The 13,248-nt window shown below is 61.7% G+C and overlaps 1 long non-coding RNA gene across 1 annotated transcript; it reads left to right on the top strand.

The window, feature by feature from the left end:
* The first annotated feature begins 560 nt into the window (after positions 1–560).
* Positions 561–5,499, top strand: LOC135272994 (uncharacterized). The gene is made up of 3 exons (XR_010340897.1): positions 561–3,333; positions 4,937–5,020; positions 5,388–5,499. It is a non-coding gene; the product is annotated as an uncharacterized LOC135272994 (long non-coding RNA).
* Positions 5,500–13,248: the final 7,749 nt, after the last annotated feature.

Below are 13,248 nucleotides of genomic sequence, written 5' to 3'. Positions count from 1 at the left end.
CACCCTGCAAGCTTCCCTGAACGGCGTGACCTCCCGTCCATCCAGCAGCCTCTTTACGAGTGAGCTGCGAGATGAACTCCGGTGCCCCGAGGACACTCACATAAAGAAGCAGGAAAGCGCTTCCATGTCCGGACTCTGGGGAATGTGCCTCCGGGCCAGGGTCTTGTAGTGCTGCCAGAGTCGGAAGTTCTCATACACGCTCTTGCAGGAGTCGTCCGGTTGGGCCTTGGCCTGGGAGGGAGCCTGGCTGCCCTCTCCATGAGCCCCTTGTGGCCATGGACAAGCATTCCCTGGGGCCATGATGGGGGCCGGCTGGGGAGCCGGTGGTGGTGCTGGAGGAGGAAGGCTCTGGGACCAGCCTCCCTCGCAGGCCCGGGTGCCCCCAATGACGTGGGCAGCCCTAGCGGGCACCGCAGGGGCAGCTGCTAGGGGTCGGGGAGGTGGACAGGTGACACCCCCGCAGAGGGTGCCTGGAGCCTGCCAGACGAGGGGTGCCTGAGTTAGGACCAAGGTCTGTGCCTGAGGGGCCTTCATAGGCCCCGCTTCTGTCTTTATCTGGAGAAGGGTGTTGGAAGCCCCAGCCCAATTCAGGCCTTGGCCATCCTGTCCTGCCACCAGAGGGGTGCTGGGGAAGGCAGACAGCACCAGAGAGCTGCCTGGAGGAACCACTGTAATCACGAGGGTCGGCCCGTGTGCTGGGCTGGGAGCAGGTGTGGTGAAGGGCAGAGCCGTGAACACTGGCATGGAGGTGCCAGGGTTCTTGGTCACACTTGGGTCCAGCACTGGGCATGCTGTGGAGACAAAGGAAAGAGGTGAATGAGCTGGGGTCTCCAGGTCCGCACTAGTCACTGGGAATCAGAGGGGTGTCCCAACAGCTGAGGGTGTGGGACAAGGAAACTCTGCAGCTTGTAAGTGTCCGTGAGTGTGTATCGCATGCTCTGTTCCTCCACGGGAGGGTCGCTTCACTAGAGAGCCTGGCCCTGGCTCCACTAGACTCCCTGACCCCTGTCTGCCAAGAAGCAACAGCCAAGCCTTCGCTGCCTCTGAGGGTCTCCCTGGCAGACCCTGTGAGCCTTACAGGCATCTCCCAAGCCATGGGTCAGGGATGAATCTCTCGCCGGCTTGGTGGCCCTCAGCATGCTCAGCAGCAGGTGAGGGGCCTCCCCCAGGGCGGTGCTATGCGCTCAGAAGGCCTATAGGAAGCCAGAAGATTCCTAATATTATGGTCGTGTCTCCTCTTCAGTCTTCCTTTTCCTGAAGCTCTTGAAAACCCCTTTCTGTCCTAGCTCAGCACAACAAAATAAAACCACTGATTAGAGTGGGTGTGGCGATTCATGCCTGTAATCCCAGCACTTTGGGAGGCCGAGGTGGGCAGATAACCTGAGGTCAGGAGTTGAAGACCAGCTTGGTCAATGTGGTGAAACCATGTCTCTACTAAAATACAAAACTCAGCTGAGTGTGGTAGTGCATGCCTGTAATCCCAGCTACTCAGGAGGCTGAGGCAGGAATATTGCTTGAACCCGGGAGGCAGAGACTACAGTGAGCCGAGATTGCACCACTGCATTCTGACCTGGGTGACAGAGCAAGACTCTGTTAAAAAAAAAAAAGAAAAAAGAAAAAGAAAGAAAGAAAAAGAGAAAGGGAGGAAGGAAGGAAGAAGGAAAGAAGGAAGGAAGGAAGGAAGGAAATCATTGGAAAGAAATCTGTCCCAAGCCAGCACCCTGTGAACCCTGAAGATAACCCATATGTGTTATGGCCAGTGTGCAAGTGATTGTCCTGGCACCATGCACGGCAAGTGCTAAACAGGGGTCAGATTTGGGCCACCCTTTCCTCAGTGCTCGGTGGTCCTGGCTGCCACTCAGGAAGGTGTGTTCCCAGGGGGCAGGTCTGAGAAGCAGTGGTGGAGTTCCCTGAGATACTTTGATTGCTCAGCCAGCAACAGCTGCACACGATTAGAGCACAGCCAGGAAGCAGTGAGCAGTGGGGCTGTCAGGGGAGGTGTCCAGGGATTTCCACAGCTGCTGGTCATGTTAGAATAGGTCATGGGACAACGAGCCCGTCTCTGGTCCTTTTCCTTTGAGCTCCCAATAACTGAATCTAGTGACCAACCAAGAACCAGAAGTTCTTGGGCCACAGGCCAGGTGTGGCAAAGTTGTCTGGAGCTCATCCCTGTTCACTAGGACCTCATGCAGTCTCCAGTCAAGGGGACTAGGGATACAGCACATGCACCTCATCAGTCAGGACACACATCCTGACTTGAAGGAGAATAATAAGAGGACCGTCTTCCTATTTGTACGCTACTCTCCTTCCTCTACTGAATAGGAAACCAGTCTTTCCAGACCCTTCCACTGAGAACCAGCAAGAGTCCACACCTGACCCCTGTTCATGAGGTAGTAGACATGGAAAAGAGACAAATTCTTCCTCTCCACAGTAACACAAAGTGCAGAGGACAGGCCATGAGCTAGCAGACAAGAGGAAGTGGGTCTGAAGACCTGAGCTTCCACAAAAGGACGAAGAATTCAGAACAAGCTGGGAAGCCCAGGCCGTGTTGCCTGATCTTCCCCAACTGCCCCCACCCCTGTTAAATGAGAGCCAACAGCCACCTGAACTGACGGAGAAGCCACCTCTGGGGAGGGAGCTGAGAGGCTGCGGCAGTTACAGTAGCTCCAGCCTCGCCCACCCAGAGGCTGTCACTGCGTGCTCTGTCACAGACAACCCACCCAACAGTTTTCTGGCTGAGCCCACTTCTCCCCACTCTTCCCTAAGATCTAGAAACGTCCAGTCCAAATCCCTCTGAACAATATGGAAGGGCACCTTCCAGGTGCCTGAAGACACACAACACAGGGCTCAGACTTGCCTGTCATCCTCCCTGGGCCACCAGCACAACACGATCCCACCACTCCCTACAAAGACACGGCGATGTGACCTGTCCCCCTCTAGAAAGAATCAATACATCCACTCCATCCTTTCCCCTACATGGTGTATTCCCCCGGGCACCTTGGTCCACCTCTAAGGAGCCGTCCTCCCTAACCACAGACTCAGGGTGCCATGGCCCTCCCCAGGTGTGATGTATTTGGGAACATCCAGTGCTTCCTCCCTCCTGGACATCAGCCCTATCAGCTGTCCCCTGGGGCACTGTGAAATTTGAATTCCCAAGGATTTGAAACATGGCAGAGAATTGGATAATGCCCTTGTCCCTACAGACTCACCTCCATTTGAAGCCATCGCCTCAGGCTGGGTGCTGACCACCGCTGTCTGGCAGTTTCTGTGGTGAGAAAAGTCAAGGGCAGGACCCAGAGAGTGACCTGCCTCAACAGATTCTCCTGAGTTCAGGTAGGTCAGGTAAAATTTGAAAGTATGGCAGTTTAGAACACAGGACCCAGACATTCTGCAGAGGGGGAGGGGCGCTGCAGTAAGTACCGGTTGCGGCAGGGGACATTCTGTGCAGGGCTCCAGTCAGTAGGCAAGAGCTGAGCTTCCCTTCCAGCTGGAGGGCAGCAGCGCGGACTGTGTGCGCCTCTTTAGGCAACTTTTAAATTGTCCTTCTGACTCACAGCACAAAGCTTCAACCTGATGTCCCCTTTACTTCCGTTCTTTGTCAACAGACCTACTTTTGTGCCCCTCAACCCATGCTCCTTCCCATTTGGGCTCTTTCCCTCTCTTGATGAATCTCAACAGGGGCTGCACTTCCTAAACACAATTTAGGACACTTCCTAAGAAGCCCTGTGTTTGTCAGACGATCCACATCTGGATCCTCTGCTTGGTTCAGGCAGAAAGCCTTTCCTGGAAAGCCTCAGTCTGGGAAAGAGTGGCTCTGTGGCCAGAAAGCCTTTGATTTTGTTTCCCAGCATATTGTGCTTGTATTAAATATTTATTTTTTATCTTTTAAATGACTTTAATTTAACCAAGCAATACTTTTGCATGGTTCAAAATTCAAATTGTGCACAGTGGACTAGGCAGTGACCAGTCTTCCTCCCACTTTTTTCTGTCCACAACATTTTGTTTCCTGTAACAAACGGGTGTTCTGATTCTTTTTCATCTTTCCAGAGATATATTATACAAACGAAAGGATAATGAAGCTGTTTTTGCTGTCTGCAAATGCTTTCAGGTTTTTTTGGGTGAAAGTTGATATATTAATATTAATATGTTCCAGTATTCTGACACTTCCCGTTGGCACTTATGAAGCATTTGCCCCTTCCTAAGACAATTGGACTCATGCAGGCAGAGTTGCGAGACAACATAACCGGGGCCACACTGCAGGGAAGGCGGCGGATTGCAAGTGTGAAGCCCAGGGTTCTCCCCTCCTTGCTCCGGTTGTGTGAGAAACTCATTTTCTGACTCCTGTCCGATATCCCTCATGAGTTCTCGGTTTGATCCCGATTCTGAATGTGAATGGTCCTTGAGCATTTCTATGAAATGCCTCCACAGTGGCCACTGGGAGGGGAGCGACCTCCACGCAGTGCCTGCCTGTCCGGGTGCTCCCAGGCCTTTTGTCCTCTGAGACAGAGCTGCCTTCTTACACGCAGCCCTCTTCCGCCGTGCAGCTCACCTCGATCTTAGCTGAGAAGATTGGTGGAGAGCAATTCAAGCAAAACGATGGTAAACTTACCGAAACAACGTCCCCAGTAGTGGGGAGTCCAGGTGTGCACCACCACACACAGCTAATTTTTGTGTTTTTAGTAAGGGACGGGGTTTCACCATGTTGGCCAGGCTGGTCTCGAACTCCTGACCTCAGGTGGTCTGCCTGCCTTGGCCTCCCAAAGTGCTGGGATTATAGGCGTGAGCCACTATGCCTGGCCTGTTAACGCTAACTTCTAAGTTACTCCTTCCCATTTCCTTTTTTGTATTCCTATTTGCAAATGCTTTGTATCCTTATATATCAAGATCATCTGTGATACTGACTGACTTAATTGGCATCTCCCTTTTGTTTTACAAGTGACGGCCAAAAAATGAGCAAACGGAAAAAGAATTATCCAGACCCAGTTTCCATCATCCAGAAGTATGGTGCTGATGCGCGCAGGTACAGACCGGTGCTTTGCCTTGTGTGTCTTTATTGTTTTATATGTAAGCGTCTCCTATACTATTGGTCAGAATTGTTAGGTTTCGTTTATACTTAGGTTTTTAACAACACATCTCTGTTATGATTTGGGTGTTATGTTGGTGTGCTTGTTGATCTTCAACTCCCCAAATAGTTTTCTAGATGATAAAGGCATTTTTCAACCTAGAGGTCCGTTTGGGGAAGAGGACCTCTGTTGGGTGTTGGTCGAGCTGTCCAAGTCCTCCCCAGGCTAGATGTGGATTGCCTCTGCCTTCCTTCCTTTCTAGGTTCCCTGTCTTGTTGGTATTCGAATTCTCTTTCACCATTTATTTTAATTTTGTACCTACAGAGCCATGTGAGATATATCTATGCTGGAGCTAATATGTGTATGCTAGAGCCTGGTTGTGGTGCTGCCAGAGAAACAAAGCAGGACATGAGTCTCAGGGGTCCTGAGTCTCTGGACAGGGGTAAGTGCCGGAGGCCTGGGTCTCTGGACAGGTGTAGGTGCCGGGACGCCTTGGTCTTTGGATAGGGGCAGGTGCCGGGGGCCTAGGTCTCTGAACGGTGGTTGGTGCCAGGGGGCCTGGGTCTCTGGACGGGTAGGTGCCAGGGGTCCTTGGTCTCTGGACGGGGGCAGGTGCCAGGGGGCCTGGGCCTCGGTAGGTGCCGGGTTCCAGGGCCTCTGGACAGGGAAAGGTGCTGGGGGGACTGGGTCTCTGGACAGGGTCTGGTGCCGGGGGCCTGGGTCTCTGAACGGGGATAGGTGCCGGGATCCAGGGCCTCTGGACAGAGGTAGGTGACGGGGGCCTGGGTCTCCGGACAGGGTAGGGGCTGGGGGCCTGGTTCTCTGGAAAGGGTTAGGTGTCGGGGTCCTGGGTCGCTGAACAGGGGTAGGTGCGGGGTCCTGAACAGGGGTAGGTGTTGCGGTCCTGTGCCTCTGGACAGGGGCAGGTATTGGGGGACCTGGGTCTTTAGACAAGGGTAGGTGTGGGGTCCTGGGCCTCTGGACAGGGGCAGGTGCCGGGGTCCAGGGCCTCTCGACAGGGGCACGTGCCGTGGGGCCTGGGTCTCTGAACAGGGGTAGGTGCCGGGGGCCTGGGTCTCTGGACAGGGGCTGGTGCCGGGGGCCTGGGTCTCTCAACGGGGGTAGGTGCCTGGGGCCTGGGTCTCTGGACAGGGACAGGTGCCTGGGGGCCTGGGACTCGACATGGGTAGGTCCCGGGATCCAGGGCCTCTGGATACGGGCAGGTTCCGGGGGGCCTGGGTCTCTTGACAGGGGCAAATGCAGGGGCGCCTGGGTCTCTGGACAGGGATAAGTGCTGGCTGGCCAGGGTCTGGGGACAGGGGTAGGTTCCCGGGGGGTCCGGGTCTCTGGACAGGGGTACGTGCCGGGGTCCAGGGCCTCTGCACAGGGCTAGGTGCCAGGGGCCCTGGTTCTCTGGACAGGGTAGGTGCCGGGGGCCTGGGTCTCTGGACAGGGGTAGGTGCCTGGGGGCCTGGGTCTCTGGACATGGGTAGGTGCGCGGTGCTGGACAGGGGTTGGTGTTGGGGGAGCTCGGCCTCTGTACAGGGGTAGGTGTTGGGGGACCTTGGTCTCTGGACAGGGGTAGGTGCGGGGTCCTGGGCTTCTGGACAGAGGCAGCTGCCGGGGGTTGGGGTCTTTCGACAGGGGCAGATGCCGAGGGGCCTAGGCCTTGGTAGGTGCCGGAGTCCAGGGCCTCTGAACAGGGGCAGGTGCCGGGGTTTAGGTCTCTGTACAGGGGCAGGTGTTGGGGGCCTGGGTCTGTGGACAGGGGAAGGTGCCGGGGGGGCTGGGTGTCTGGACAGTGGTAGGTGTCGGAGGGGCTGGGTGTCTGGATAGTGGTAGGTGCCGGGGGGCCTGGGTCTCTGGACAGGGGTAGGTGCCGGGGGGCCTGGGTCTCTGCACAGGGGTATGTGCCGGGGGGCCTGTGTCTCTGCACAGGGGTAGGTGCCGGGGGGCCCGGGTCTCTTGACAGGTACAGGGGCCGGGGGGCCTGGGTCTCCGGACAGGGGTAGATGCCGGCGTGCCTGGGTCTCTGGACAGGTGTAGGTGCCGGGGGTCCTGAATCTCTGGACAGGGGTAGGTGCCCGGAGCCTGGGTCTCTGGACAGGAGTAGGTGCCGGGGGCCTGGGTCTGTGGACAGGGGTAGATGCCGGGGTCCAGGGCCTCTGGACAGGGCTAGGTGCCGGGGTGCCTGAGTCTCTGGACAGGGGTAGGTGCCGGGGGACCTGGGTCTCTGGACAGGGGTAGGTGCCAGGGGTCCTCGGTCTCTGGACGTGGTAAGTGCCATGGGCCTGGGTCTCTGGACAGGCGTAGGTGCCAGGGGTCCTCGGTCTCTGGACAGGGTAAGTGTCGTGGGCCTGAGTCTTCGGATAGGGGTAGGTGCCGGGGAGCCTGGGCCTGTGTAGGTGCCGGGGTCCAGGGCCTCTGGATAGGGGCAGGTGCCAGGGGGCCTTGGTCTCTGGACAGGGGTAGGTGCCGGGGGGCCTGGGCCTGGGTAGGTGTCGCGGTCCAGGGCCTCTGGACAGGGGCATGTGCCGGGGGGCCTGGGTCTGTGGACAGGGGTAGGTTCCGGGGGACCTGGGTCTCTGGACAGAGGCAGGTGCCGGGGGGCCTGGGTCTCTTGACACAGGTACGTGCCAGGGGTCTTGGGTCTTTGGACAGTGGTAGGTGCCGGGGGGCCTGGGTCTCTGAACGGGGGTGCGTTCTGGGGGCATGGGTCTCTAGACGATGGTAGGTGCCGGGGGGCCTGGGCCTGGGTAGGTTCCGGGGTCCAGGGCCTCTGGACAGGGGCAGGTACTGGGGGGCCTGGGTCTCTGAACGGGGGTAGGTGCCAGGGGGCCGGGGTCTCTGAACTGGGGTAGGTGCCGGCGTCCAGGGCCTCTGGGCAGGGGTAGGTGCTGGGGGCCTGGTTCTCTGGACAGGGGTAGGTGCTGGGGGGCCTTGGTCTCTGGACAGGGATAGGTGTACGGTCCTGGAAAGGGGTAGGTGTTAGGGGTCCTCGGCCTCTGGACAGGGGCAGGTGCAGGGGTCCAGGGCCTCTGGACGGGGGCAGGTGCCGAGGGTCTGGGCCTCTGGACAGGCGCAGGTGCCGGGGCGCATGGGTCTTTGGACAGGGGTAGGTGCCGGGGGCCTGAGTCTCCAGAAACTGGTAGGTGCCGGGGTCTGGGTCTCTGAACAGGGGTAGGTGCCAGGGCCCTGGGTCTCTGAACAGGGGTAGGTGCCAGGGGCCTGGGTCTCTGGACAGGGGCTGGTGCCGAGGCGCCTGGGTCTCTGGACAGGGGCAGGTGCCGAGGTCCAGGGCCTGGGTAGGTACCGAGGTCCAGGGCCTCTGCACAGTGGCAAGTGTTGTGGGGCCGGGGTACAGGGCCTCTGGACAGGGTCAGGTGCCAGGGTTCCTGGGTCTCTGGAAAGGTGTAAGTGCCGGGGTCCTGGGTCTCTGGAAATGGGTAGGTGCCGGGTTCCTGGGTCTCTATACGGGGGTCGGTGCCTCGGGTCCTGGGTGTCTGGACGGGGGTAGGTGCCTGGGGGCCTGGGTCTCTGGACAGGGGTATGTGCCGGGGTCCAGGGCCTCTGGGCGGGGGTAGGTGCCCGGGGGCCTGGGTCCCTGGACGGGGTAGGTGCTGGGGGCCTGGTTCTCTGGACAGGGGTAGGTGCTGGGGGGCCTTGGTCTCTGGACAGGGATAGGTGCGCGATCCTGGAAAGGGGTAGGTGTTAGGGGTCCTCGGCCTCTGGACAGGGGCAGGTGCAGGGGTCCAGGGCCTCTGGACAGGGGCAGGTGCCGAGGGTCTGGGCCTCTGGACAGGCGCAGGTGCCGGGGCGCATGGGTCTTTGGACAGGGGTAGGTGCCGGGGGGCCTGAGTCTCTAGAAACTGGTAGGTGCCGGGGTCTGGGTCTCTGAACAGGGGTAGGTGCCAGGGGCCTGGGTCTCTGGACAGGGGTTGGTGCCGAGGAACCTGGGTCTCTGGACAGGGGCAGGTGCCGAGGTCCAGGGCCTCTGGACAGGGCTAGGTGCCGGAGGCCCTGGGTCTCTGACCCGGGGTAGGTGCCGAGGGGCCTGGGACTTAGTAGGTGCTGGGCTCTAGGGCCTCTGGACAGAGGCAGTTGCCGGGGGGCCTGGGTCTCTAGACAGGGGTAGGTGCCGGGGTCCTGGGTCTCTGGACAGGGGTAGCTGCCAGGGTCCTGGGTCTCTGGACATGGGTAGGTGCCGGGGGCCTGGGTGTCTGGACAGGGTTAGGTGCCGGGGTCCTGCGTCTCTGGATGGGATAGGTGCCGGGGCCCTGTGTGTGTGGACAGGGTTAGGTTCCGGGGGTTCTGGGTTTCTTGACAGGGCTAGGTCCCGGGGGGCCTGCGTCTCTGGACAGGGGTAGGTACCGGGGGCCTGTGTCTCTGGACAGGGCTAGGTGCCGGGGTCCAGGGCCTCTGGACAGGACTAGGTGCCGGGGGACCTGGTGTCTCTGGACAGGGCTTGGTGCCGGGGGGCCTGGATCTCGGGATAGTTGTCGGTGCCGAGGGGCCTGGGACTGCGTAGGTGCCGGGGTCCAGTGCCTCTGGACAGAGGCAGGTCCCGGGGTCAAGTGCCTCTGGACAGAGGCAGGTCCTGGGGAGCCTGGGTCTCTGGACAGGGGTAGGTGTCGCGGGGCCTGCATCTCTGGACAGGGCTAGATGTGGGGTCCTGGACCGGGGAGGTGTTGGGGTCCTGGGCCTCTGGACAGGGGTAGGTGCCGGGGCCTGGGTCTCTGGACAGGGGTAGGTGCCGGGGGCCTGGGTCTCTGGACGGGGGTAGGTGCCGGGGCCTGGGTCTCAGGACAGGGGTAGGTGCCGGGGTCCAGGGACTCTGCACAGAGCTGGGTGCCGGGGGCCCTGGGTCTCTGGACAGGGGTAGGTGCCGGGGAGCCTGGGTCTCTGGACAGGTGTTGGTGCCGGGGTCCAGGGTCTCTGGACAGGGTAGGTGCCAGGGGCCTGGGTCTCTGGACAGGCGTAGGTGTCAAGAGTCCTGGGTCTCTGTACGGGAGTAGGTGCCAGGGGGCCTGGGCCTGGGTAGGTGCCGGGGTCCAGGGTGTCTGGACAGGGTCAGGTGCCGGTGGGCCTTGATCTCTGGACAGGGCCAGGTGCCGGGGTCCTGGGCCTCTGAACGGGGGTATCTGCCGGAGTCCAGGGCCTCTAGACAGTGTAGGTCCCGGGGGCCTGGGTTTCTGGACAGGGGTAGGTGCCAGGGGTCTTGGTCCTCTGGACGGGGTAGGTGCCGGGGGCCTGGGTCTCTCGACAAGGGTAAGTGCCTGGGGGCCTGGGCCTCTGGACAGGGGTAGGTGCCGGGGGGCCTGGGCCTGGGTAGGTGCCGGGGTCCAGGGCCTCTGGACAGGGGCAGGGGCCGGGGGCCCTGGGTCTCCGGACAGGGGCAGGTGCGGGGGGCCTGGGTTTCTGAACGGCGGGGGTAGGTGCCGGGGGGCCTGGGTCTCTGGACAGGGATAGGTGCCGGGCTCCATGGCCTCTGGATGGGGTAGGTGCAGAGGGCCTGGGTGTCTGGACAGGTGTAGGTGCCGGGGGGCCTTGGCCTGGGGCCAAGGTTTCTTGGGTCCAGGGTGTCTGGACGGGGCAGCTGTCGGGGGTGTGGGTCTCTGAACGCGGGTAGCTCCCGGGGTCCAGGGCCTCTGCACAGGGGTAGGTGCCGGGGGCCTGGGTCTCTGGACAGGGGTAGGCGCCGGTATCCTGGGTCTCTGGAAAGGGTAGGTGCTGGGGGTTGGGTCTCTGGACAGGGGTAGGTGTTTGGGGACTTTGGTCTCTGGACAGGGGAAGGTGCGGGGTCCCGAGTCTCTCGAAAGAGGCAGGTGCCGGGTGTTTGGGTCTCTGGACAGGGTCAGGTGCCGAGGGGCCCTGGCCTGGGTAGGTGCCGGGGTCCAGGGCCTCTGAACAGGGGCAGGTGCCGGGGGTTTAGGTCTCTGGAGAGGGGCAGGTGCCAGGGGCCTGGGTCTCTGGACGGGGGTAGGTGCTGGGGGGCCTGGGTCTCTACACAGGGGTAGGTGCCTAGGTGCTTGGGTCTCTGGACAGGTGCAGGGACCGGGGGGCCTGGGAATCTGGACAGGGGCAGGTGCCGGGGTTCAGGGCATCTGGACATGTTCAGGTGCTGGGGTCCTGAGTCTCTGGACAGCTGTAGGTGCCGAGGGGCCTTGGTCTCCGGACAGGGTCAGGTGCCGAGGGGCCTTGGCCTGGGTAGGTGCCTGGGTCCAGGGCCTCTGAACAGGGGCAGGTGCCGGGGTTTAGGTCTCTGGAAAGGGGCAGGTGCCAGGGGCCTGGGTCTCTGGACGAGGGTAGGTGCTGGGGGGCCTGGGTCTCTACACAGGGGTAGGTGCCTAGGTGCTTGGGTCTCTGGACAGGTGCAGGGACCGGGGGGCGTGGGTATCTGGACATGTTCAGGTGCCGGGGTCCTGAGTCTCTGGACAGCTGTAGGTGCCGGGGGGCCTTGGTCTCTGGACAGGGGCAGGTGCCGGGGAGCCTGGGTCCCTTGACAGGGGCAGGTGCCGGGGTCCAGGGCCTCTGGACAGGGCTAGGTGCCGGGGGGCCTGGGTCTCTGGACAGGGGTAGGTGCCGGGGGTCCTCGGTCTCTGGACGTGGTAAGTGCCATGGGCCTGGGTCTCTGGACAGGGGTAGGTGCCAGGAGTCCTCGGTCTCTGGACGGGGTACCTGTCGTGGGCCTGGGTCCCTGGATAGGGGTAGGTGCCAGGGAGCCTGGTTCTCTGGACAGGGATAGGTGCCGGGGGGCCTGGGCCTGTGTAGGTGCCGGGGTCCAGGGCCTCTGGATAGGGGCAGGTGCCAGGGGGCCTTGGTCTCTGGACGGGGGTAGGTGCCAGGGAGCCTGGGCCTGGGTAGGTGTCGCGGTCCAGGGCCTCTGGACAGGGGCATGTGCAGGGGGGCCTGGGTCTGTGGACAGGGGTAGGTTCCGGGGGACCTGGGTCTCTGGACAGAGGCAGGTGCCAGGGGGCCTGAGTCTCTTGACATGGGTACGTGCCGGGGGTCTTTGGTCTCTGGACAGGGGTAGGTGCCGGGGGGCCTGGGTCTCTGGACGGGGGCATGTGCCGGGGGGCCTGTGTCTCTGGACAGGGGTAGTTGCCGGGGAGCCTGGGTCTCTTCACAGGGGCAGGTGCCGGGGGACCTGGGTCGCTTGACAGGGGCAAGTGCGGGGGCGTCTGGGTCTCTGGACAGCGGTAGGTGCCGGCTGGCCTGGGTCTCTGGACAGGAGTAGCTGCTGGGGGCGGGTGTCTCTGGGCAGGTGTAGGTGCCAGGGGTCCTGAGTCTCTGGACAGGGGAGGTGCCGGGGGCCCGGGTCTCAGGACAGGGGTAGGTGCCGGGGTCCTGAGTCTCTGGACAGGGGTAAGTGCCAGAGGCCTGGGTCTCTGGACAGGTGTAGGTGCCGGGACGCCTTGGTCTTTGGATAGGGGTAGGTGCTGCTGGGCCTGGGTCTCTGGACAGGCGTAGGTGTCAAGAGTCCTGGGTCTCTGTACGGGAGTAGGTGCCAGGGGGCCTGGGCCTGGGTAGGTGCCGGGGTCCAGGGTGTCTGGACAGGGTCAGGTGCCGGTGGGCCTTGATCTCTGGATAGGGCCAAGTGCCGGGGTCCTGGGCCTCTGAACAGGGGTATCTGCCGGAGTCCGGGGCCTCTAGACAGGGTAGGTCCCGGGGGCCTGGGTTTCTGGACAGGGGTAGGTGCCAGGGGTCTTGGTCCTCTGGACGGGGTAGGTGCCGGGGGCCTGGGTCTCTCGACAAGGGTAAGTGCCTGGGGGCCTGGGCCTCTGGACAGGGGTAGGTGCCGGGGGGCCTGGGCCTGGGTAGGTGCCGGGGTCCAGGGCCTCTGGACAGGGGCAGGGGCCGGGGGCCCTGGGTCTCCGGACAGGGGCAGGTGCGGGGGGCCTGGGTTTCTGAACGGCGGGGGTAGGTGCCGGGGGGCCTGGGTCTCTGGACAGGGATAGGTGCCGGGCTCCATGGCCTCTGGATGGGGTAGGTGCAGAGGGCCTGGGTGTCTGGACAGGTGTAGGTGCCGGGGGGCCTTGGCCTGGGGCCAAGGTTTCTTGGGTCCAGGGTGTCTGGACGGGGCAGCTGTCGGGGGTGTGGGTCTCTGAACGCGGGTAGCTCCCGGGGTCCAGGGCCTCTGCACAGGGGTAGGTGCCGGGGGCCTGGGTCTCTGGACAGGGGTAGG

Source organism: Aotus nancymaae, unplaced genomic scaffold (genome assembly GCF_030222135.1).
Source record: "Aotus nancymaae isolate 86718 unplaced genomic scaffold, 86718_ANA_hifiasm-v0.15.2.pri h1tg000173l, whole genome shotgun sequence".
NCBI lineage: Eukaryota > Metazoa > Chordata > Mammalia > Primates > Aotidae > Aotus > Aotus nancymaae.
The sequence above is the reverse complement of the archived record's forward strand: the minus strand, read 5'-3'. Positions and strand labels throughout refer to the sequence as shown.